This window comes from Micromys minutus (assembly GCF_963924665.1).
Source record: "Micromys minutus genome assembly, chromosome: 29".
Taxonomy (NCBI): Eukaryota; Metazoa; Chordata; class Mammalia; order Rodentia; family Muridae; genus Micromys; species Micromys minutus.
Window position 1 is genome coordinate 33,142,947 of NC_137964.1, and position 25,496 is coordinate 33,168,442.

General features: G+C 53.5%; 1 protein-coding gene across 2 annotated transcripts in view; it reads right to left on the minus strand.

Annotated features, from left to right (window-relative positions):
• The window catches only part of CMKLR1 (chemerin chemokine-like receptor 1), a 42,704-nt gene that overhangs the window by 15,276 nt on the left and 1,932 nt on the right, over nt 1-25,496 (minus strand). The window contains exon 1 of one of the 2 annotated variants that reach the window (XM_080940840.1): nt 11,176-11,222. The exons of the other annotated variant lie outside the window; for it this stretch is intronic. The gene's annotated coding sequence lies outside the window, so the exon portion shown is untranslated. Of the gene's footprint in view, nt 1-11,175; nt 11,223-25,496 lie in introns of those variants that run through there. 2 annotated transcript variants of the gene reach the window in all.

Here is a 25,496-nt window from a genome sequence, read left to right on the forward strand (position 1 = left end):
AGAACTGCAAGGCAGAGCTTGTCAGAGAGGGAGAGGGAAACGGGGAGAGAAAGAGAGAATGAAAGGGGGAGACAGAGGAAGAGAGGGAGATGGAGGAGGGAGAGAGAAGGAGATGGAGAGAGGGCAGATGGGGAGGGGAGGGAGAGAGAAAGAAAACAAGGGAGGGAGACATGGAGAGAGAGAAAGAGGGAGGGAGACAGGGAGAAAGAAAGGGAGGGAGGGAGACAGGGAGAGAGAGAAGGAGGGAGAAAGATGGCAGAGGGAGGGGAAAGAGAAGGAGGGAGGGAGACAGGGAGATGGAGGGAGAAAAAGAGGGAGAGGAGAGAAGGGAAAAAAAGGACAGAGACAAGACAAACAGACAGACAGAGAGGGGGAGGAAGAGAAAGAGAGAAGGAAGGAGAGAGGGAAAGGGGGAAGGAGGAAAACAGGGTCAGAGACAAAGACAGAGATGGAAAGAAAGACATTAGAAGGTGAGATCACAAGACCACCTGAAGGAGGAGGAGCAGGAAGAGGTGAATTGCATCTGATCCCTTGGACTCCGGTTTCAAGGAAACCAATTTCCTATTGTTTTCACCCTTGGGAGATAAACATCAGGACTTCCCACTGGGCCTATTGTCCTGCAGGAGAAGACTGTGGCTGCCCTATAGAAATGTGCAGACAGCCTGGTCCCTGAGGACAATGGGGTCTGGTTCTTCAGGTCAGTCTGACAACTGGTGTTCCTTCTGAGCTATTCTGTCTTCCTAATGCGATCAAGCCTCCACCAGCCTCCATCACACGGATTCGTGGGAGTGTCCTCTCAGTGTGGTGACCTCGGAGGGGTGGATTCTATGTCACAGCCCTGCCTTCCTGGAGTGAACAAATCCAAGCACTGCTTTCTGCCCCCTTTTAAAGTCTATTTTAGACAGTTACAGCCTCACAGCCCAAGGGCATCCAATGAAGCTCTCCCATTTCTCCCATGGTGCATCTCACACAGCTCTAAAGTAGAAACTGCATTGTCTAGTGCATGGACAGATGGGTGAACAATCAGATGAATAAACAGGCACGTCTGAGACTCTTCAGGCTGGCCTAGGTGACAGGAGTTTAGTAATAACGCATTGGTACCACGCTTCATCATCCCGCCGGCCCCATATGCACAAGCAGTAGAACTCTCCTATGCTCACTGATCACTCCCTTTAGTGTCTGCTGCTGATCTGAGGTTCAGCGGGGCGGGGGAGGGAGGGGCTAATTAAGCTTTAACTGTGAACTAGTCATCTGAGAAGGGAGTCTCAATTGAGGGATTGTCCACATCAGATTGACTGGAGTAGCCCACTGTGGGCAGCACCATTCCCTTGGCAGCCCACTGTGGGCAGCACCATTCCCTTGGCAGCCCACTGTGGGCAGCACCATTCCCTCGGCAGTGGTCTTAGACCATACAGGAAAGACAGTCAGCTAGCTAAGCAAGAGCCCGTGAGTGAGGCAGCAAGCAGTGTCCTCTGTGGTTTCTTCTTTCAAGATCCTACTTGAGTCCTTCCCTGATTTCCGTCAGTGACGGGCTGTGATCTGTTAAATTAAGTAAGCCCTTGTAAACGAAACTGCAACAACTAAATAATGGTGTCTGTTGGCCCAGGGCCTGTCCAGCTTATGGAAAGCTCGGGTCAATACTGCATGCCTCGCAGCAGTCCTATAGGCTCCTGGCATGAATGTACCATCCCCAGTTTTGGAGAGAGGCTCTGGAGGGCTCCGTGGAACATTCTGCTCACTGCCACACTGTAAGTCCTTTACTTATGGAGGTAGTTCTTACCACAGTGAGAAGCCCCAGGTTTTCCTTCCCTTACTTCTTTCCTGTCACTATCTCTTGTCCCCAGGCCCATTCCGTGACTAGACTATACCCATCACTGTTCAACCAGGGACACCACAGACATAGTAGGTCCACTACCTAATGTCGGCTCCTTTCCCATCAGCCCTGCTCTGGCCCAGCACGCAGTAGGTACTCGGTAAATGTACCCCTTAGTCTTGCGGCATCAGAACCTGTTGCAAGCTTTCTATGTGCGTGTCTGGCCAGTTAGCAGTGTGGTCTGTCCCCATCTGTCCCCATCAAGCTCTGCAGTAAATGTATCCACAGCCACTTTAAAGATGAGGGCCTGAGGCTCCAGGGATGCTCATGTGGCCGCCTGCCTGCGCCTGGTGTGAGATGCTTTTGCCCCTCTGTGTACAAGACTGCAGAAGCCCCACTGTTTGCTAGCAACCAGGCGTCTCATTCTTTTAATTTGGGTCCTTTCCTGGGTGGAATGTTGAGAGCTGGTAGGCCCCGTGGGCCAAGGTTCTGTCTCTAAGGAAGCCCTGGGTGTCATGCCTTCCCTGGCAACAAAGGCCACATCCCCCCCCCCAAACCATGAGCTGAAGTAGACCCTTTTAAAGCTGCTTCTAGCGATGGGAAATTCCCAGTGATAGGAAGTGACTACAGCAGTGGCCCTGCACCCCCACGTGTAGGCAGAAGAACCAAAGAGGAACAGACACCTGGAATGACCAAGGAACCCTGGGACGGTCCAAATGGAGAAGACAACCCTGACAGGAAAGCAGCCACAGGGTGGGAACAGGTGACATTCTTAAACCGTACACACACAAGCTGACGAGCAAGGAAAAGGACACCCGGGCACGCTGCGGTGAGCTCTCCAGAGCTGGAGAGGCCTCGGGAATCTAGGAGCTGAGGTGACCCATGGAAGCTCCTGGGAGAACGCCCAGCAGCCCTCCACAGCCTGGAACGAGCAGAGTCCACTTGCACCACGGGAAGCATGCCTTCCTCACGTGTAAACGCTTGCATGGGTGAAGAAGGTTCCTGCACGTTGGGATGGCTGCCAAGCAGTCTGGGGAAGTTGGGTGGGGGGTGGGGCAGAAGGACTGGGAGCCAGAGGAGGCCAGGTGTGGCATCATCCAAAGGGTGACCTGGGCTCAGTCACACCCAGAGTGTGACATACCACACTGTGGGAATGAGGCAGGCCACTCTCCATGCCCCAGAAGGTTGCACATGTTCACCCCCTGCCCTCCCTGCCAGCATCTGAGGTGCTCTCTACTGACAGTTCTCCCACAGAGCCCTGGGTCCTAAGAGTAAGAAAGAGCCTACGGGGAGACTAGCACTTAAAACAGTCAAGGGTCTGAGGGCATGGGTGCCTTTGCCAAAGGCTGGGTGCTGGAGCTCCTGAATGCCCATCATGGGAGGGGGGAGGGATAAGGGGGGCCAGGTTTCCACCTTGGGATATTGAGCCACTGTCAGGAGCTGTTGTGCACGGAGCCCCACAGAGCAGGGGTGTACATGGAAAACTCATGCAAAGAAGCAGTGGCAAGCAGGGACCCTGTGACCTACAGACCTACACTGGACCAGCGTGGGAGGAACATGGGGAGGAACAGTCAGGGAGGAGTACTTAAAGATGAACACTTGGGGGAGCACTTGGAAGAAGAGGACTTTGGAAGGAGCACGCAGAGGGAAGCACTCAAGTAGGAGCACTTAAAGAGCACTCAGGGAGGAGCACTCCAAGGGAGCCGAGCCCAGAACCCTGAAGAAAGCCACTAAGACCAGAGCCCAGTCTGTAGGCAATAGGCGTGGGTAAGAAGGCAGATGGGTACTGTCTTCCTCATCTCTTTCTTGAGAGAAAACAAACACCCTAAACCCCTGCCTAGGGTTCACACCTGGGTGACATGACACCTGGGTCACTGGCTCCGCAACTGTGCTATGCTAGCAAACTGAAAGCCAAACCCTTGGGGCCACACCCAACAGCCTTCTCTGCCAGGCTGGGGTGACCCAAGGGAAGGAATAGAGGCAGTTCAGTGAGAGGTCGCTGGCCAGTGTCCCCACATCAGAAGATCCTCAGCAAGCCAACACTTGCATGACCAAGCGCTCCCAGGGGCAGAAGCTTGCTCCTGCCCATATCCCACATCTGGTTTTACCAGCCAAAGAGAACAAAGCCCCAAGGCCGTCATCACCTTCTTCCTCATTAAACTAACCATGTGCACATTCTTGCTACATTCTGGCCAGCATCTCATACACTGTTACAAAGAGGCAACTGAGGTTGGGAGAAACTAAGTCAAGTGCCCAGGCTCACAAGGGCAAGCCCAGCCAAGAACTGTGCACCAAACGGGCCACTTGGTCTTGGGAGGAAATGGACAGGTGGTGGGCAGGCACTTTCACCCGGCGCCTCCCCAAGACACACCAAGACCTCTTGTCTTTTGCCCTAGAGGAACCTCCTAGAACCCCACAGGATGGACGCTGTTCACGGTCCTGTGGCTCCCTCCAGCCACTCTGCCTCTAGTGAGTGGCCATGTGAGGGACGTCTCTGATCACCCACAGACATGCCCTTTGGCATGGGCTCATTTGTCCCCCATCTTTCAAAGATGTGGGGGGGCAGCTTCCTGAAACTGGTGTAGACCCAGGCAGATGGGACACCCCTTTTCCATCCTCAGCCCATGTAATGGTCCCCACCTCGCTGGAGAGACACCTGAGGCTGAGACCAAAAGCCTGCTCAAGGTCACCCACACCTTACCTGGTAAGAGGCAGTATAAGTTTGTGCTGTCTGTGGAGACAGGGGTCCACCTCTGCGGCTGCCTCTCATCAGCCTGTGCTCCCAACCCCCGTGAGCAGAGGATGCTGCAGGAGACAGCTGAGCTCTGCTTCTGTCCCTTCTGTACCCCTGGGACACATGGGGTCCTATTCCCTGCCCTTCGATTCTGGACCTCACTCTCTCCCTCTCTGTCTCTTTTTGTTCTTTCTCTGCAACCCCCTCCCCGTCCCGGCTGCAACCCTTCACCTACTTCTTCTCATGTCACCTTTAAAAGCACCTGGGCCTCACGGCAGCTGTTTCTCTCTCTCTCTCTCTCTCTCTCTCTCTCTCTCTCTCTCTCTCTCTCTCTCTCTCTCTCTCTCTGTATCCTCTCCCCAGTAGATGCGGGCCAGCAGCCTCAGAACAATCCAGGGCCCCTATCAGGGCAGTGGGCGTGGTTGTGAGGGTAGGGGCCAGGAGGAAACTTAAAACCCCTCCCCATCTCCAAATGGCCTGTTTGTTTGATCTGGCTCCTGTCCCCTTCTCCCCCTGCTCCAGCTGACAGTCCAGCTGGGTGATGGCTCAGCCACTTCTGTGGTTCTCTCAGCCTCCAGAGGGCTTTTAGGAAATGAGAAGTTCCTCAGAGGGTGTCCTGGGCTGGAAACTGAGGTCCAGGGAGGGTGAGTGGCCCTCTGTAAGCCAAAGAACAGGGAGAGTTGGGCCATCCTGTGTGTGATGCACCCCAGAGCCTAGGGCCTGGAAGCTTACACACATTATAGTGGGATACCCTATCCCTGTATCATAGATTTACACACACAGGTTCAGAGATGTCACGTGACCAGCACTAGCTCACCCAGCATTTCCTTCCCAGGCTCCAGAGAATAACTCCAGACAGGGAGGACTTTGGGGGTTAGCGCCACTCACTCAGAGCAGGACAGGGGCCTCCCAACTCTCATGGATGATTCTAGAATCAAGTAGGGGCTACAGTCCACGGGACCCCAGGTGTCTGGAAACCACAAAGATGTTCCAGCTGCAGGCCTGGCTCCCAGCCCCAGACAGAATTAGCTCTCAGTTGGGGAGAGAGTTTCCTCCCTGGTCCCACGCCCCCGCGCCTAATTCCCTCTGAGTCACCAAAAAACTGGCCCCATGTGCTCTCTGCTTAGAGGGTACTATGACTGAGCCCAGGACTCTGTGGGGATCAGCAGAAGTAAGGAGCCCACAAACCTTGAGGGCAGCAGACCTCAGAACACCTGTGTCTGGTGGGGACACAAATGGAGAGTTCCCAAACACCTACACCACTGCCTGCTTCTCCGTGCCTCCGTTCCCAGGAGCCTTTCTTAGAGTGCTGGGTCTTTGACTCGCTGCTGTCCTGCTGTGCCCTCAGGGTGTTCCAGAAGTAATCCTCAAGAGCCTTCCCTGCTAGGCATGGGGGTGCACAGCTGTAATCTCAACCTGGGCTATAAAGTGAGCTCTAGACCAGCTGAGGATGACCTAGTAAGACCCGACACACACACACACACACACACACACACACATACACACACACACATACACACACACACACACACACTGGTATAAATAAAAGCCTTCTCATGTTCCTGCCATGTTACTGGAAAGTACAGGACTGCTCACAACGGCCCTGGCCTCTCCTGCCCTAGGATCCAGCCTATGCCCTACACAGGACACGCTCTTCAGAGCATAGAAGCTGAGGGGACCTTGGTGCCCCTGGAGAGGTGCTTCTGTAGCCCTTAGTTTGCTAAATCCAGGCCTTCAGCAAGAGAGACAACCCACACCAGGGATGGGTTGGAGGGGGCAGTTAGCAGGCTGCTTCCACACCCACTGTCAAGAGACAGGAGGGTGAGCCTTCGGGCTGGGCGCCTCCTTAGCTCCCACCAGAGCCCCACTCGGGTGTGTACGAGACCCTTGGGATCCAGGACACCAAGATTCAATTCGAATAGCAGTGGCCTTGCTGGGCCCATTTTACTGTACACCTACTATGTGCTGGGACACTGGAGGCGTTATGAGCATGTAGCCGAGGCTGCAGGACGGTGGCTGTGCCTGTGGTCGGTCGCTTTCCAGCTGCAGCTGGTGCTTAGGATTTTCCATCCTTGGCCTCACTTGGTAAATGTCCTTAGAAATAACTTAGCTGGGTGTGGTAGAGTGTAGGCTGCCTAGCAAGACGCTGGCTCAAAAAAAAAATAAAAATAAAAAAACAAAATAAAAACCCACAAATACGCCTGACTCCTTGGAGTCGAGATGATTTCACAGGCTCTTGTCCAGCTTGATACTATGTCTGGGCCAAGTGTCTGTCCCCGGCTTAGAGGTATGGGTCCTAAAAAAACAGCATGCTTTCACTCTCTGCTGTGTGATCCTAGGCAAGTTACTTTGCCTCTCTGGACTCTGAGTTTATCACTCTAGAGATAAATAATAAAGTTTTTGAAAGAAATGGGGGTGTGCAAAGAAAGGGATCCTTGGGGAACCCTGTGAAGCTACAATGTCTTTAGGCCAGTGACATTCAAGATGAATTTGCCAAGTGCCACACTGGGCTCTGGCCGACTAGAACGGGCAATCCTAGCTGCAGGAACAGACAGGAGTCTGTAATGGGGACCTGGGCAGATCAGACCAAAGGCTCCTGTAGCTCTCCTGTGGACTGGCCATCTCTGTTCTCTGAGTTGACTCTGCAAATGGCGTCCCTGTCCCCCATCCCTCTGTGAGTGCCCACAGGCATGGCAGGAAACACTGGTGAGAGCGCACAGTAGGTGTTCAGCACACAGACTTCGGAACGGGCCACTGTGCTGGGAAGCAGCTGCTAGTCTGCCCGCTGTGGGGACAAGGGGAGACTGGCTAGGCGACGCACCCTGAACCTGTGACTCAGTTTCCCCTTTCAGATCTACTGCTCGGTTAAGGAAGACAGCCGGGGATGGTGGCTCAGTGGGGCAGCCAGCCTCTGTGGCTCTCCAGAGACACTGCTAGCTCCTCACTCCTACTCCACAGGTGCAAACCTGAGACTCACACCAGCTGATCTTTCTTGGATCCACCAGCCATGGGTGAGTGGGCAGAAGAGGTGCTCCTACCCTGCAGTTGGCTCCTCCCCTGCCTTGCCCAGGAGTCTGAAGCATTCCGGCCCCAGCCCTTTTGGGTGGGCTGTGTGACAGTGAATAAGTTCCCTCACATCTCTGGACCCCGGGCTCATCACTTCCATCACAGGGAGGAACGTCCCTGTCCCAGCACTGCCCAGCCTTGATAGCAAAGGGGTGTCGCCCATGGGCCAGCTGCCACACATTGGAGGCTCAGTGCTTTAGGGTCCAGGGTCTACTCCCCACCCAGTCCTTGCCAGCTACTTGAGCAGTCTGGTCAAAGGACACACTAGGGGTCCACCACCCACAGTGTTCCTTTGTGAACTTGGAAGGATCCCGATGGCGGTGGTAAAGGGAAAAGCTCCATGTGGCATCCCTGCCGGGTAGGGGTCAGGGGACAGAGGTCCTCCTGGGGCCAGGATGAGCCTCGCCCAGATAGGCTCAAGTCTCCAAATGATGGAGACAGTTCCAGCAAGGTAACCTCGACCTTGGACTAGGCTCTGAGGATCAACGGTTCTCCTTCCCAACCCTCCTCTCCCTCCCCCCTTCCAGAAAACACTAACCAAGCTCATGTTGTGGGTCAGGCCAAACCCTGATGCTGGCACAACACGGCAGGGCACACAATACTACATGGTACCCATGGGAAGGCTGGGAAGGAGTGTGGGTGACAGACGCCTTAGAGTAAATACCTGAGAGGCCAGTTCTGCTGTGTCACTGGGGCAAGCCCAACGCCTCTCTGTCTCCGGTCCTATACCTGAAGACTAAGAGAGATGGAAGCTCCCGGCCCTCGGGATGTCCATGAAGATGAAGTTGTGTTAAGTGTTTCAGAAGCAAGCCTGCCTCCTGAAGGCACCACGGATGTGCTGTGCATTTAAATAGGAGAGGCAGCCGCTGTTAAGAAGCACTGTGAGTACACTAAGAGGAGCGTGGGGCCTAACACTGCCTGGGGCAGCACATTCAGGGAAGCCGCTCCCAGGAGCGGAGTGGAGGCATATGCTCAGGGGTAGGAAGCCGTGTGGTTGCACTGCATTCTGGGAAGTGGGAATAGGAAGTACAAAGGTCCGGAGGCAGGGGTGGGTGTGCACCCAACGGCTTCCTAGAAAAACTGTAAGTGAGCATGCCACCCTCCCGGCCAGGTGCTGTGGGATAAGATGACCCAGTCCCTACCCTCGGAGACAAATGCCGTAGTCCAGACCTCCAGCCACAGGCCATCTCTGGCCTGTGCTATCAGGGTGGAGCTGGCCGGAGCCCAGGCTCCTTCCTGTTGTTCCTCAGTTTGGGGCCACTAAGTCACACTGCGTGCTCTGCATCTCTGCCATGGTGCAAGGAAGACGAGCAAGGGAGGGTAAGATCTGAAACATGTCTGTCCCCACTGGTCACTGCGAGTCCTGGCTCTGAACAAAGCGAGGGGCTGGAGGCTGGGGACGGGTGCTGGGGAGATGACGTTTCACCTGATGTCTAGAGAGGGAATAAATCATCGGCCAGACAGATGAAGACAGTAGCGCCATGGAGGGTGCCGTGGACGGGTCACGGAGGCCTGATAACATGTGGTTAAAGTAATGAGAGACCGTAGGAGACGCCCGCTACACCCCAAGAAGCCTGAGGCTGCATCAATCAGGCAGCAAGGAGCCATGGATGCTCGCAAACTTTCCAAAGAGACAAACCTGGGTGGATGGCACAGAGTCTGCACTGGAAGAGAGGAGGCTGCAGGGAAAACTGGGGTGCTGAGTAGAAATGGCTCTGGAAGGGCCAGCAGTAGGATCAGGACCTACACTGTTCACCACACACCTGCCCACTTGCCTGGAGCAGAGTTTGTAGCTCCTCCAGGCCACAGGTCCACAGAGAAACCGGGAATGTTAAGCTCCGGTGGGAAAGACGAGAAACCTGTTCTTCCATCCAGACAGCTGGGAGTTGGAAGTGATTAAGAGGTGGCGATCTGTGTTATCTGTTGGGCCAGGCCATAATACTCCAAATGACCTCTTCGCACCGTGCGACGGAGGTCAAGCCGGACTCTTAGGCCCTTAAGCCAGTGCAGGAAGCGTATTTCCGCCCCATCTTCTTGTGAAAAACGACAGTATCCTGAGTTGGGTTTCAATGCACTTATGTTTCCTTGGGTACTGGTGATTGTATTACACCAAGAACCTTTTTCTCCCCCAAATGACACTGGGCTTAAATACACTGGGGATAATCTGCACTGGGTTTTCATCATTCTCTCTTCCTGGGGTTTGCGTCCCTGTCTGAAGCCTACAGAGATTCTCTCATCCGCTGGCTGCTGCCCCATTCCCAGGCTGGCCTTGGTCTGTCTGCCATCGCAGTAGGCCTCCAGTACCTCAGGAACTTCCAGTGACGCCCCAACTTACCCATCTCCTCACAACACTGTCTCCGGACATGCTCCAAGGCAAGCAGAGGGCTGCAGGAACCTATAGCACCCAAGGGAACCTGAGAGGACCAGGGCCCTGACCTGCCCGGGCACCCAGCTACAATCTAACCCGTGAGAATTCCATGGCCTTGGCCCCGGGCAGTGATGAATGGGCCGTCAGTGCTGCCAGGATGGCCGAGTGTGAGGTTCCACCCTGTTCCCAGGCTCTGGGGAGGAGGGACAGGGGCAGTCCTCCCCCCACACCACTGCCACTGTTTACCTCTTCCAAGGCGAAGCCCACACTTTAACCTGGGAGGGGTCTGGCCAAGGAAATGGCCCCTTCGCCCTGCCCTGCCGCCATCAGAGGACAAGACGCTGGCTGGGGACCAAAGAAAATTTCAAGACTCTTAAGAGTCATTGTCACAGAGCTTTGGGGTGAAAGCCTGCCACCTCATGTTGGGGAAAGAGGGGGTCACCAGGCTCATTAGACGGCAATAAGTCTGACGCAGGGCTGAGATGCAGTTCAGCTGTCAGGGTGCCTGCCACACAAACATCCCTGGATCCTATCTGCAGCACCTCATAAGCCATGGGAGTCCAAGCCTGTAATCCTTGCCTTCTGGGGAAGAATCATGTCTCAAAAAAGAGTACACATATGCATGCATGCATGTATACATACACGCACACACATACACATACACACATACACTCATATATATATACACATATACATACATGCACACACTCACACAAACACACACACTCATATACACTCACACACACACTCAGACACACTCACACACACACATACACACACAGAACAAAACCTTATGTAGCTGTAACCTGACCTTCACTAACTGTGATTCTGTCATAGGACCCCAGACCCACATCTGCAGACTGTGTGTACAAGGCTTGTAGGGACCACAGGGTTGGTGTCGTGAACCTCACACGCACAGAGCATTACACGTCCATCACATGTCCCTTGCAGGAACTGAAAGCTATCTTAGGGCACAGGATTCAGTGTCTGAATGAGGGACGTCCCTGCAGGTCACCCCACCTTTGTATCAGATCAGTTCAACACACACACCCTTTGCCCAATAGTTTGCAGAGAGGTGCCTGGGGCTGGGTGAACAGTTTGAGTCCCCAGTCAGCAGAACTACTAGTAAGACTCCTGAGTCATAGAGAGCTCTTCTCCCACCTCCCCCGCCCTTTGAACTCAACCAGCACTTACTTTCTCAGCATCCTTCCTAACCACCGGCCAACTGGCCCACCCTGAGCCCTCGGGATGCAGGGTGAGGGTAAGGCACCCAGTGGGTGTGGTGGGTTTATCCATTCTGTTTGCTTGGGTATCGCTTTGGTCCAGAAGAGGCTGGGAGGTCAAAGGGAAAGTTTGTATCCAAGGAACATAAATTACAAGTAAGAGTGAAAGGAGAAAGGGACCTGGAAGGAAGAGAACTCGAGCCAGGGCTGACTGAGAAGGAAACAGACCAGACCAGACGATGCCGGAACTGCTCCCAGGCTCCTGGCGGGGAGGAGATGCCAGCTTCCAGGTCACATGGTCCTGGATCTGAACATTCCAAACCACAGTGAGGCGGATTCCTGCTGGGGTACGGACGGGGTTCCTGGGGACACAGCCACCTCCGGCCTGGGGTATCTCAGGAGAGACTGGCTCTGCAGAGTTGGTAACGGTTCCAAACAGCAACACAGCCAAGCCATTTCCCTTGGGTGTACCAGGGAAAGTTAACTGTTCAGTCCAGCGGGGATATATGTAGCTGAAAATTGAAAGACGTTTCTAGACTATTCCCAGGGGATGCTATTGAGTCCCTGCCCTGATGGGGAACAGGCCTGGGCCAACTCTGTGGTTCCTACATGCCTTGTTTATTAATACGGTTTACCATACAAACTCGACAAGGCTTGGAGCTTAGAGTCACTGCTTGGCACAGACAGTTGGGAGTTACACCCGTTATCCCGGTGCCCACACTGTGGGTACCTCTCACAGAGCCCAGGTGGGGTCTCTCTAGCCTCGGTTTCTATCCAAGTTCTCATTCTGTCTCATTTTGTTCCGGTAACCCAGGAACCTGGCATCGTTGTGATCTGTACCTGAGAGAGACAGAAACAGTCTCGGAGGGCGGCTCACCGAGGCAGCCACGTATCGGTCCGGGGACGCCCAGGACCTTCATGGTGCTCGGCTCTGCACAGAGATAGCTTCCATTTGCCTCTGTTCTCCAGTTGTAATGAGAAGGCTGTGGCTCACGGGAGAACAAATGGCCTCTCTAACTCCTGTGACCAGTCAAGCAGGTGCCACCAAATCACCCTTCCGAATCAGCTTTATCCCACCTGACCCACAAACTGTGGACCCTTGGGCAAGTGACTTGTCCTCCCTGAGCCTAAGCTTAGTTCATCTACATAATGAGAAGGAGTCCAGTCAGCCCCTGGCATTAGGTGAGCAAGAGGTAGTCACATCTGGCTCTTCCTCTGTCTCAAGTGAGGTGAACTTCCTCTAGGAAGGTGGCAAACTCCACACAGCCAGCTGAGTTGTGGACAGGCCCATGGCAACATGACCACAGAGCCCCTGACCCTAAAGCATCATGGTACTCAGGACCATGAGTGTACCCCCTCCAGGGCCCAGGGCCTATACTTGTCACTGTCCTCAAGGCTGGCCTGCCCTTTGGCTCCAGGGAAGTGGAGGACCGGTTCTCTCTGCCTCAGACTGCCCTGTGGGGCCTGGTGGAACTGGAGACCATAGTCAAGAGGAGGTACCAGGGAGATAAAAGAGGCGTGAGGCAAGGGGGGTGGACAGACGACACCATAGTAGGGACAGAAAGATGGAGGGACAGAAGAAGTAATGAGGAAAAATCAGGAGAGCTGGTGGAGGGAGAGAGATTGAGGGGTAGGCCAAAGGTCAGAGAACAGAGCCAAGACCTAGGGACCAAGCAGGATCAGCCTATGCTCTGCTCTGGGAGGTACGAGCCCTGGCAACTGGAAGCCCCTGTCTGAGCAGAGTGGCAGTTCATCTAGGGCTTTGGGTGACCTCACAGAAAAGCTGAGGTTTGCTTTTCATTCACTGACTTACGAAATGCTGGAGACAGACCCCAGGGCCTTCTGCAGTCCTCAGCAAGAGCTCTGCCCTGACCTGCAGCCCCGTTCAGAAGAGGCATTACTCAATGCAAGCTGTTCGGTGACAAAGTGGGGGACGGTGTTTGGGAAAGTCCTGGCAGCGACCAGAGGATTAAGACATCTCAGGCCACTTTCTGGACTGAGCGTGGGGTCACTGACTTCTTCTCTAGAAGCTTCTACCAATGTTGGACGTGAGCGTTGAAGAGAACCATTGTTCTCCTGAAGTCACGGATTTCCGTGGGAAAGAGACAGCAGACCTGAAACAAGAGCTGAAACATCTGCTTGGCCCCCAGGAAGCTTCCAGATGCCCATCCTGTCTACCTAGAGGATTCAGAACTGGACAGAGGCCAGATTCCTACATAAACCCCACAAGGACTCTCAGAGTCCCAGACTTGTCCAGGAAGGTGACAGAGGCCACAGGCCCAGGAGTTTGCTGTAAATGTCCAAAACAGAAAGTTTACTGTTGATGTTTCCTGAGAGGTTCTCCATTCCCGGCTCAAGTGGGATCTATTTTTAGGTATTTCATTCCCGACTAGGTGGTGCAACTCTATCTAGAGATGTTCACGCTGCGTACAAGTATAAAGAAGCCCTACTACTCTCCACCCCACCGTCCATCTCCCAGTGCACCCGGCTCCTTCTACTAGGTTTTCGGACGGCTTTCTGAAGCCTCTGGGTAGTTACAAAGGATTTCCCTGATTTCCCTCCCACTTCGCATAGAGGAAAATGTACACGCGCCTTCCTTATCCAGTAGAGCTGGGGAATGAAGAGAGATAGGTCATCCTTCTAGATAGCTACACAGTATTTCACTGTTGGGTTTACCAGCTCTTTAATAATCAGTTCCATAACCTCAGGGGATGTCTACCAATTCCTTACTGTTGTGATGTTACCGGGCCAGGCACTTGGTCTCTGTCTAGTCTCTTAGTGTTAGAGTTGTAAGCAATTTTGTTACATGTGCCACAATGTTGCAACTGAATCCTTAGCCTTCCACTCCGGCTTACCAGGGTCTGTTTGTTGTTTTAAGTTTCCCTTTGCACCTTTTGTTTGTTTTGTTGGAATGTGGTGGCTGAGATGGAGCTCACGCCTTGTGCCTGCTCTGCCCTTGAAGGGCTTCTATAATGAGGAAATGCTGCCCGTTTGCATTGAGCTATGCTGTTTTAATCATCAAAGAGCATCCTCCGATGCCAAATGGTCCTCAAACAGCCTAGCTACATGCCTGCAGCACTGTCACAGAAATATCTGCTTGGGCCATGAGAAATATCTAGTCCCACTTTTAGCCCTCGGCTTCAGCATCTGTGCGCTGCAGCAGGGGCTGCAGCACGGAGCGGGTACCAGGCGCGAGCACTACAGTGCACTGGCTGCCTGGAGCTCTAGGCTCTGGGCAACCCTGTGGGTGGAGCCAGATGGTGGGGGTTCAGAGGGCCGCTAGAGAGGCAGGCTCTGCAGAGAGCACATCCCCAGTGTCATCCCTGAGCCCGAGTGCAAAAGAGGAGAGAAGGTGGCCTGGAGGTGACCTGGCATGCTGTGGACCCCTGGCAGTCGCCATCTTGAAGCTGCATTTCCAATTTTATTTGGGTATAAAATAAAATAGCGAAAGCCCTGGATGTTGGGTAATGGGAGGAAGGAGCCACTTCCCAAACCCTTCAAGAAGGGTCTGGAGGAATCTTCCAGCCTGGCCCAGGAGCAGTCCCCAGCAGGTCCCAGTGCCAGCCTGCCCCTGGGCGGGAGGCCTATTCTTTGAAACACTCACGGCTCTTCCCTACAGGCCCTGAGTGGCTGACAAAGGAACCTTTGTCCCCCTCTCTGGTTCCTTTCCCTTCTGCCAAGAGTCTTGGCTATGTCTTCTCTGCTGGTTCAGGCTCCTAAGGCCTCTTGGGTCTGTAGCCAGGAATGAAAACCTCTGAAACCCTGGACCCTACTGCTCCTCCCCACTCCTCCCCGACCCTCCCTAATGCTCCTCAGGCTCCTCCCCACCCCTCATTTGACCTCAGTGGCCCAATAGCCCTGGTGACCTTCTCAGGAGAGAAACTGAAGCTCAGGAGAGTCAGGCAATTTGCTCAACAACACATAAATAAAAGGTGGAGAAGCCAGGAACAGAGCCCCAAAGCGGTAATCGCGCTGTGGAGAGAGCAGCCGGTCACGGCTCTGGAGCCCGGCCTCCAGGCTAAAAGACTAGTTCAGCCCCTAGGAGAACTGGATGCTTGGGTTCTGTGTCAGTGTCCCCAAGTGACAGAAATAGTGCACACTTCACAAGGTCGGTGTTAGGATGGGAGAGGAGGAAGGATAACAAACCCCAGCGCCACTGTGCGCATGGTGGAGCCTAGTCCATGGGCTAGGGTGGAGTTCAGCAAATCCACTAGTACCGTGTTATCGCATGGTGTGGTCTGCACACCTGCACATGTGCTTGAGCAGGACACCAAGTTCCCTCTTCTGTGTATTACCTCTCACTGCCTCTCCTTGTAACCAAGGTCCCTTGCTGAATCAGAATCTCACCTGTTTGCACAGTCTGGCCAGCCAGTGTACTCCCAGAGCCCACCTGCCTCCAGCGCCCAGTGCTGAAGTCACAGGCACGCACATCCTTGCCCAGGCTCCTGTGTGTGTCTTGGGTTTTCAGATTCCCTAACCAGAGGAACGAATGCACACTGAGCCATGCCCCAGCCCCATCGCTGTTACTGTTGAACAGGGTTAAGAGTCGTGATATTCTGAACCTTGGCTGAGAATGAGCTCGAAAAGGCCCCTCTCCTGCTGTTCAGCAGACCTCAGGACGGAGTTATCAGCAACAGAAAATACCTTAAGACGTTCTCCCCTTTCATACATAAGCAGGGGGAGTGAGGTGCTGGCCTGGAATACAAATTTAGAGGGGAAGCCTGTCCCCGAACTCTCCAATCAGACATAATTTCCCAGACAGCTTTATATTTTAGAGAAAAAAAATTCACAGTGGAAAAAGTACCCACATTTAAAGTGTCCTGACCACAACCCTGACAAGAGACGCACCTTAAACACATCCAAACCACCCAACTCCCCACCCCCTTAGTCTTTACCTCCGGGGTCCTCCAAGATGGGTATCCGAGCCACGGTCCTCAGTGGAACGGCTAAGAACGTTTTTTCTATGGGTTTATATCCCCTATGAGGCTCCCCCGGCTCTGCGAGGGAGGATTTGTCACACTGTCCAGGAAACTGATGTCAGCTGCCCCACCACACATGTGAGATGACAGATAGGGAGAGGTGACACCTTTGTGGCACGGGGTAACACTGACTGTGTGTCTTGGTCTACTCACTTAACCTACTTCGTGGGGGGGGGTCAGAGGGAGAGGAAAGAGTCAGGCTGGCGGGGGGGGGGGCGCGGAGACAAGAGGAAGAGCCCTGTTATCTGCTGGGGACTTGCTGGGACCACAGGGCAAACTCTCCACGTTTCTGGTGAGCCACGTGCCGGGAGGCCACCTCGGCTTCCTCCACACTCTATCGCTCGCCCAGAGGCTTGTGGAGGCCTGGAGTTATTTTCCGTTCTCTTTTGTTTGTTTTTGGAGGTAGAGTGGAGCTCAGGTGACCTCGAGTGAACTCCTCATCCTCCTGCCTCAGCGTCCTGAGGGCTGGGATGACCTGCGTGTACCGTCATGCCCAGCCAAAGAGCCGCATCTATGTTTGAAGCTCAGGGATTCGTGCTGAGGAACTCGGCAATCGTAAACTCTTCCATGCAGGCCTGTACCACATGCCCTCAAAATGTTATGTGCTTTCAAAGTAAAACACCACATGCCCTCACAATAATATGGCTAAGGTCTGTTCTTCCTGACTGGGGGAGGGGGGCTTGAGTGATGCCTCCGATCCGCTCCTGGATGTCCCTCTGCTGTAAGGCTTGCTGGCTCTTTCAGCCCCTCATGTCTACTGAGCACCAGGATGTGGTGGACGCATGGTGGGGCTGACGGGCGTGTATACTAGACAGCACAGACCCCTCCTTCCACAACCTAGTAGCAGGGTCTCACCACAGCCTGCTCCCGAGGGGCGGAGCCACCCAGACCCAGGTCAGACGTGAGCCTGGGTTTACCCAGGAGGGAGAAGAAGAGGAAGGGAGGCAGAGAAACAGCAAGAGGGGTTAGGTGGTGGGGGAGGGGCACCAAGACAGATGCAGGCACTCCATGCTCTGATCCTTCCCTGGAGAAGCAACCCAGAACCCCAGCCCTAAGGAGCCCAAGATCTGCAGGGACCTTCAGTGTTTCCACGCAGCACCCCAGGGAGAACAAGCAGGGTGCTGCCTTCCCCCACGGCAGGCCAGCCAGCCATACTGGGGACTCGGGAGCATCTAGAGGACCAGCCACCTTCCGCCTCACCAGTCCCTCCCTGTCACCTGAGGCCACAGAGCACTGTCCCGGCCTCTAAACGTCTCTCCTTTTTAAAGGTGGTTCAGTTTGCCCAGCACATCCTAAATGAACCCATGCCTGTGGCTAAGGACCAGCCAGGAACAAGGAAACAAACAAGGCCAAGCCAACACTAAAACTAAGCTCTTCTGAGGCAAGCCATCGACAAAGTAGCCAGAGCTAAGTGCTCAAGGGGCAGCATCCTGTATCCTGGCTGACACGATTAGTTCCATGCCCACTGACCCAGATTCGACCTCTTTAAATGGGCTTTGGAAATATACATAAATAATTCGTTAATTTTTTAAAATAAATTCTATTTGTGTTTTGCCTGCGTGTCTGAGAGAATATCCGATCTCTGGAACTGGAGTGGCAGACAGCTGTGAGCTACCGTGTGGGTGCTAAGATTTGAATCCAGGTCCTCCAGAAGATTAGCCAGTGTGCCTAACCGATGAGCTTTTCTTCCAAGCCCAATTAAATTATAAAAGATGGTTTCCACCCCCAAATTCCTCCAAAACTCATCTCTCAGATGGGGAAACTGAGGCTGTCTCACTAGCAGGCTGCATTAGCATACTCCCCAGTGAAGGCCAGCCACCCCATTCATCTCCTCACACACCCCAGGATGGTGGTCTGTCCTCAGCCCAGCTGACACCCCTTCCCTCCCAGCGCCCACTATCACGCCGCCAAGGAAGGCAGGATGAACAAACACCACGTCCCCCAGGCTTTGTCTGATGGGCTGGCTGTGGGTGTCAGGGTAGATGTGAGCAGGTCTGTGTTTGGCTAATCATGACCTTGTAAGTCAGAAGACAGGCGGAGGGAAAGCTCCTACCCCATCTGAGCCTCAGTTTCCCTGGCTGTAGAACGGAGCCATGCGCTCCCTCCCAGGCTTCCCATTCACTAAGTCAGAACATCCCAAGGTGTGACCTTGTGGAAGGAAAGTGAGGTTGAGCAGGATCTGGGCCTGGAGGCGCCTGTCCCTTCAGACAAGATTGAAGAGCCCCTGTTCTCCATGCCCCAGATCCTGGGGGTCTGGGCCTGTCATGAAAGACTGAATGAAAAGACCCACATCCCCACACGGGCCTCCTGTGGTTTGGTTTCCTTCCCTTCGACAGGATCCTGTGGTGCCAGCCGGGTCTGTGTGTACTGCGGCATGTATACCACATGTAGCGTGTGTGGTAGAGCCTGCCTCTGCAGGAAGGAATCAGCAGACATGCCAGGAAGATCAGGGCTCAAATCCTGAAGCCCCTCTTTAATGCACTACCAGGACCTCCTGACAACCGGGTTTATGGCCCGAACAACCCAGGACATAATTAGCCCCAGACTTCAAATCTCAAACTCAATTAGTTTTGGTTGTCAGAAAGCTCCCACTTTTGAAACTTCACATTCAAGCTCTGAGTGTGAAGAGGGCGGGTATACCACGCTGGAGCGTGTCCGGCCACCCAGGAAACTGGGTGGGGCCTTCAGTGTCCTGCAGAGCCCTGCAGACTCTCCCCACACCACAGACCCCACAGTCATCTGCCTTCGACTCCGAATCCATGCTTCCTTCTCTGCTTCTCGTCTCCTATCCCTGCCAACTTTCCTTTGGGCAGCTCAAGGCCAGCTTATGCTTTGAACCCAGCTCAAAGGCAGGGTTCCTGTCTGAGGATTCATTTCCTACGTTCCTATGAAAGCCATCTCGTCTTTGCTCCCACAGCCCTTGGCCACCCAGTGTCTCCAGCAGACATTAGTGTGTATGCATTTAACAATTTGCTCTTGGTTAAAAAAAAAAAAAAAAAGCACACACTTGACTTGCCAGCTGGACAGACAGTGCTTCCACCCTGGGAGTGGTGCGCCCCAAGCTTCCCAGAGGGAAAGCCTGCCTTCGGACCACTCGGGACTCTCTCTTCTCACTCAGCTGTCTTCCTGAGTAGCCAAGAGCTCTTGAGGCAGAGCCGACTCCTTCCAAATCCTCTGCCTTAAGCATGTAGTAAAGCAGGTGTTTAATAGATGCCCAAGAATCGAGGTTGTCTCTCAGCCCACTCACAGCCTTCCTGGCTCATTTTTCCCATCTGATAAATGGGAGTGTGGACAGGCTTGGGCGACAGAGTGGATCTCACTTGGTGTCATCTTCATCCGGTTTAGGGTGAAGTTTGTTAGTTGAAAGTCTTAAAGACACTGTCGTAGCCCCTGACAGTGTGTCAAGCCATTCTTCCAATTAAAAGGCTGACTTTACTTCCCCTTCTTCTGAATCTGGATTGGTCTGACACGGACATTAGCCATCGGAAGGTAGCAGGTGTCAAGCCGTGCTGGTGTCAAGAGCCCCAACAGACTGAAACTTGTGGCATCGACCTATAAACCCTGCTACTTGGGAGGCCAAAGCAGGAGGATCTCAAGTTCAAGGCCAGCCTGGGCAATTTGATGAGACCTGCCCCCCAACCCCCACCCAATCCCCTGAAAGAAAACCAAGGGCTGAGGCAGAGGTGTGACTCAGAGTTAGTAATTGCCTTACATATAAGATGTCCTACGGTGCATTCCTGGGGGATGGGATGGGGGGAGGCAGGACAAGAAGGTAGCCAACGTGGCTGGTAGCAGACCCAAGAGCTTCATGTGTTTGCACTGAGCGGACAGAACCTGAGACTCGGACAGAGAACAAGCCTGACCGGGCAGCTGGTCCCAACCCTAGCTGGCACATGTGACCTCACTGGCAAACCTACTAGCAATTTTGGCTGCCAGCATGGAGGCGTCTCATGCATGGAAACTACCTGTGCCTGCCACAGAGAGACTCAGCCTAGTGAACGAGGCTATCTGGGCCCTTGTGTGAGCGTGCTGAGCCTCTTCAGATGCCCTCCTCCCAACCCCTACCTTGGCTCTACACACTATAATCCTCACGACAGCCCTGTGGGGCCTTATCGCCAACCCCTTGCTGTCAGCAGCCCCTTCCACACTAAACCAGGTACCTGAACCCTCTTCCATGGTGCCAATGTTCAGGGCTGAGGCTAGACAGGAGGACTTCATCCATATGCCTGCCACAGCCTGCCACTGGTTGGCCACACCCACATCTGTGCTCATTGGTCCATGCTGTGCTCCTCAGAGCCAATCATAAGGAAGACATATGGTCTCCTGCTTGTGGCCTGTTAATGATAGACAGCCCTTCGAAGATGGCCGCATCCTGGACCCCAGAATCGACACTGCTATTCTTATTCAGTGAAAACTCACTCAACATTTGTGACCGATGAGAAAATTATGGCGACTTCGGAGAGAGGAGGATGTAATCCTGAAGCTGACCTACTTGCTACCTGGCTGGTTTCTTTGGGGGTTTGTTTGTTTTAGGTTTTTTTTTTTTTTTTTCATTTCGAGAGAGTTCTACGACATCCAGGGCCTGTGAGCGCATCTGTGGACCACTGTCCTGATGGTTAACGGATGCAAGAAAACCCAGCCCGCTGTGGGAGCTCCCGACTGTGGCTGTGCCGTGACTAGCTGACTGAGTTTCTGCCTTGATTTCTCCGCAGTGATGGGCTGTGACTGGAACTGTGAGCTGAATAAACCCTCTCCTCTGCTAAGCTGCTTTCAGTCGGGCTGTTGTTCCAAGTAACAGACAGGAAACTGGCCCGGCGTGAACTCCATCCTCTCACTCGAGGCACCGGGAGACTCTAGACTCTCAGACAAGGTCATACAACAGGGATGGAGCTTTGAACATCTGCCCTTAACCGCGACCCTGACACTGAACGTGGACTTCAGGCCAAAGACCACAACATCCTAAGCATCTCTGACAGAGGAAGACACTGGGGCTTGGGAGCAGAGCCACAGCTCCAGGGCCTGTCCCACATTGATCAGCAGTCTTTCCTTGTGTGTTCACTGCCCCTGTCACCCAGGGGAACACTGTCAGTCAGTCTTCCTGACCACACACCTCCTTGCACAACAGCTACTTCATCACCAGCCTGGGCTGAGATCTCAGAACCTGCATCCAGAGAAAGCAGAAGTGATCCTGGGCCCTGCTGAGTCAGCGATGGGTACTTCCAGCATTTACACAGCACATGTACACAAGACACCCAGGCACCCCCACCAGAGCCCAGACTCGGGGCCCGGACTGGAGCCAAAGGCTGCTCGGATCTGCCCATGCACATCTCCGACCCTGGGCTTCCACGGACAGGCACGTACTATGTTCTGCCCTCTGCAGAGGTTAGAGGGCAGCGGGGATGAGGAGACCAAGGGGCAAGGCTGGGAGCTGACTCCCGATTGGAGCAGCTGACTCTGGGGTCGCTGGCCACTGCCAACTGCTGACTTCTATCGAGAGCATTTCTTTCGTTGGCAGCACCACACAAACCCACTGACTCTCAGGAACACCAAAATCTCTGCTCTTTCCAATCTTACTTGCTGAAAAATGCAGAGCTTCCAAGGGAAACAAATTGTCTGGTTTCTCACTGCTGACTGGGACAGGAAACAGCAGGAGGGCCCAGAGTCCAGAAGACCACCAAGTGGCTACCACCAGCAGGCTCTTTCCCTGCATCCCAGGGCTGGTTTAGGGCTCCCTCTTAGGGGTAACACAGAAAGATCCTCCTGTGAGAAACATCCCATCTGGATGTCCCTCAGCAGATCAGCACCCCCACTACCTCATGCAGGTTCCTAGTCGGGAAGAATGTTGCTTTGCTCTGACACAGAGCAGGTACTAGAAAACACTCATTGAGCTAATGAACAAAAGTCTGTTTCAGGTTGCCCTCTTCCTGAGGGGCTGACAGACAGGAACTGGACCTGACTCACTTCTCAATCTTCCAGGGTTTCCTCACTTCACCCCGTGAGCCCAGCCCAGTCATGGCTTCAGCCATGGCACCCCCTCTGCGTGACCAGTGCCTGGGACAGTTGTGCTGGACACTCGAACAGTGATCCTGAGCTGACGCTTCCCTATGGTGAGCTCTGAGGTGGTCCAGCAGAGGACATTCTCACCCTAGCCACACTCTCACACACACTGGCACATCTGTGAGTGCTCTAACGTGCAATGGGGCCATTAGATATGAATACGTTTGTGAGTTCCAATTCTTGTGAGCTGTGTAACCTTGCCTGGGTGCTTTTCCCTTTCTGAACTCCATCTTCCCCCATTACGAGGCAGCTGTCCTAACATGGGGCCTTCGGCACAGGATGCGAAACCCGTCTACTCTTATGAAGTATGGAGTGACGTGGTTATCACCGTCTCTTTTGTTCTGGAAGGGAACAGGAACAGCCATCGCCTGCATTCCAGAAGGATCTGCAGAACCTGGGAGTCGTGGTTAGCATAGTGGTCTGCCATCACTGTGAGAATGAATGAAGAAGAGAGCGGAGGGGCCGCCATATTTGTCACTTAGCTGTCCCTAAAGGTCCCTTCTTCTGACTCAGACAGACACAGCTGAGGCTGGGCAAGAGCTACCCACGCCAGAATCCCAGCATCCTTTGCAACACATTAGACTACAAATCCCAGCATTCTTTCGCTCGCCAAGCTAGATCTCATGCTTGCTAAGCACTGTCCCATCTACCACTGAGCTCACAGGGACTCCACTAGAAGGGAAGGTTGGGCTGCAAGCTGGGTCATTGAGTCACTAGGGCGTGGGAGCCCGCCACTTAGAATAACTTCTGTAAACCAGGAATTGTGCTGGGCCACCTGCCACCCCAGGCACCTGGGTAGCTGAAGCAGGAGAATTGCTTGACCCCAGAAATTTAGAGACCGTAGGGGAAACATGATAAAACTCATGAAAAAAATTAAAAGGTGAGAGAGAGATAGAGATAGATAGAGAGAGAGAGAGAGAGAGAGAGAGAGAGAGAGAGAGAGAACACAGAAGACACAAAGAATAGCCTGCCTTTTCATGTTTGGGACAGTAAGTTTTCTTAGGCCTATTTGTCCCTGAAGCTCACACAATCTTAAGTGGCTTGTGCCTCCTACTGCAGCAAACGGTGGGAGAATCAGAATGCCTCCCGTTCGATAGCTCAAGTCCAGCAAATGTCTGGAACATTTATCTCTTGAGACCTTGGAGTAGGTCTGCCATTTGCAGCCCACCCTGCAGAGCAATGGAGTCTCCAGGAGGGAGTCTGGTGGGCTGCCCTTCTGTTTCCTGGAGGTTTTTCAGTTTATATCTTTCTGTCTGGTTCTTTTGTTGTTGTTTTGGGCTTTTTGCTTTGTTTGTTTGTTGACAGACTCTGTAGCTTCAAGTAACTGCAAAGTCCCCACCCAGGGGTAACCGGGTGAGATGGGACATGCTGTGTCCCATAAGGCAAAGTTTCACTTCTCCACGAAGCCTTCTGGACTCAACTGCTGACACAAGGCACGTGGCTTCGCATAGGTCTGCGGATATTTGCTTAGGAAGGAAAAAGAAAGTCAAGTGCATAGCAAAGCATCAGGAGCCTGGACAGAGGGCAAAAAGAAAAAGCCTCCTGTGCTCCAAGTATGAGGGGCATCGGAGCTTCTGAGGAGCCCGTTTGGCACAGAGGGTGAACCCCTGGGCTCACCCTCAGACAGCCTGATTCACAAACACTGAAACTCTAAGAAATGTCTGAGGGCTGGGGAGGTAGCTCAGGGGTGAGAGAGTTTGCCCATTAAAGGCCGGACATAAGTGTGTGTACTGTGTAACTGCAGCTGGATGGGGGGAGGTGTGTACCGGGGATCTTGATGGTCAGACTGTAGCAGAAACAGGGAGCTGTTGATTTGGCTGGAGACCCAGTCTCATGGCAGTTAGGTAGACAGTGTCAGAGGAAAACACCCAGTGCCCTGCCCCCCCCACAGAGACACACAGAGAGAGAGAGAGAGAGAGAGAGAGATAGAAGAGAGAAACCGGGAGAGAGAGACAGAAGGAGGGAGAGACAGTGAGAGAAACAGAGAGAGACAGAAGGAGGGAGAGACAGTGAGAGAAACAGAGAGAGACAGAAGGAGGGAGAGACAGTGAGAGAAACAGAGAGACAGAAGGAGGGAGAGACAGTGAGAGAAACAGAGAGACAGAAGGAGGGAGAGACAGTGAGAGAAACAGAGAGAGACAGAGGGAGAGAGATAGAAAGAGGGAGAGAGAGGGAGGCAGAGACAGAGAGGGAAAGAGAGAGACAGAGAGGGACAGAGAGGGAGGGAGAGAAAGGGAGAGAGAGAGAGAAAGAGAGAGAGAGAGAGAGAGAGGGAGGGAGGGAGGGAGGGAGAATAGAAGCTCTCACCATTATTCTGATAGAAGCCTAGAGCCTCCCCTGGAACGCTGTAGCTGACCGTCACAATGTCACCGGTGTCTGTGGCTCTGGGAAGAGGTCACACTAATAGGACCTGAGCATTAATAATCTGAAAGTCCCGTGTGAAGGTCTGGGAGGATGGCTCAGCGGATGAAGCTTTTGCCAAGCCAGCACCAGGGCTGGAGACTGAGCCTTGGTGACCGTGTAAAAGCTGCACGTGGCAGTGTGCGGTTGTGATCCCAGAGCTGGGGAGGCAGAGCAGGAGGATTCCTGAGGCTCGCTGGCCACCCGGCCTGGTCAACTCATTGAGCCCCAGGTCACAGTAAGAGCAAGGTAGACAGCACCTGAGGAACCATATGCCTGGTCAGTCCCTGGTCTGCACACACGTGTAGTACACATACATGAGAGGTCTGCTCTCCCATGAACATGCACATATGTGCACACACAGAGATGTACGCCATGTTTCCTTCTATCTGGCTCAGAAGGATGATGACACACAATAGTGGATTATTGTCTAGCAAGCCCATTGTGCAGATGCTAAAACTGAGGTCCAGCTTCTCGTTGGACAGTGCTTAGGCAGGGGAATAGAGGACCTCGAGGACATAACAAGGGTTGTAGCCTCAGGGAGCCCCAGGTTGCTAGGAGACAGACAAGATGATTGACAGTTATAAGACCTTGTGGGAACAGCTATGTTGGGGGTACAGAGACCTCCCCACTGGGTTGAGGTAGATAGGAGCCTGTATGGGGTACATCTACTCCTCAAAGAGTTGGGGGAGTCCTGAGCCACTGCCCTTGGCTCTCAGAAGACACTCGGACCTCCTGTGTGCCTGACACCCCACAAGTTTAAGCCAAGCCCCTCAGAAGAGAATCCTGAGCCAGCTCCTTCTGCAGCCTGAATGAACCATGAACCAGGCACACACACTGCAGCAGGCAGAGATAA